We start from the raw sequence: 872 nt of genomic DNA, 5'->3' as shown, positions 1-872 counted from the left end.
ATAAAGCTTGGAAAACGCTAGAAGCCAAGGAGGTTGCATGTAGTGTTATACCACTGTAAAGGGGAAAGGTGAAACAGACAGTGTTACTTCTGTCACGTCCAGTGTTGTGATGTTGTTTCAAGAAGTTTTCAGTACAATATTGTCACATAAAAACTGTAATTCAGTTACAAAAATAACCCTTGAATCAAAGACCATTAACTGCTCAAGATGTCTTTGTGCCAACTTAATCAAGACTCCATATATATATTGAGCATGAGCAGCAGACTACACAACTACAGCAGTGTTTCCTCTACCATTATACAAACGGGGCGCCCCGCCCCGTCAACAGAACCGAGCGCCCCGTCTACCCCCACTCCAAACCACCTGTCGGCACTGACATAACGCTAAACTAGCGGCTCACAATGCAGGTGTGCTAGCTAAAAAGCTAAAGGCAGCGTCTTCCCTCATGCTGAACCCTCACGCTGCACGGCTCAACGAATATGTCAACGAATTTAACGGAAATACGAGTGGTGTAAATTAAGATCGTACTTTTCAAAGTAAATTAATACGTTTTCCTTAATCTTTCGTATTCAACGGCGACCTGGAAGTATTCCGTAACAGATGAGGGAATGACCATAGATATATAATCACTAGATCCCTCATCGGCTGCTGCGGCGCAGGAACTTCGGCCGCCATCTTGAAACGGTCGTCTCATTTGGTTAAAGCAGAAGATGTCTCAGCACTTCGCAGCTTCTTTCTGTTCAGATCGACGGACTGTTGACGTCAGGTCTCGGGGGATAACTTCTCACAGTAAGATGAACATATTATTGTTAGTACTTTGTGAATATAATATTCCTGTACTGTATTTATGTCCACCAGCTGATGTGATGTTC

This window comes from Nematolebias whitei, chromosome 20, assembly GCF_014905685.2.
Source record: "Nematolebias whitei isolate Nwh7 chromosome 20, NemWhi1, whole genome shotgun sequence".
Lineage (NCBI taxonomy): Eukaryota > Metazoa > Chordata > Actinopteri > Cyprinodontiformes > Rivulidae > Nematolebias > Nematolebias whitei.
The sequence above is the reverse complement of the archived record's forward strand: the minus strand, read 5'-3'. Positions refer to the sequence as shown.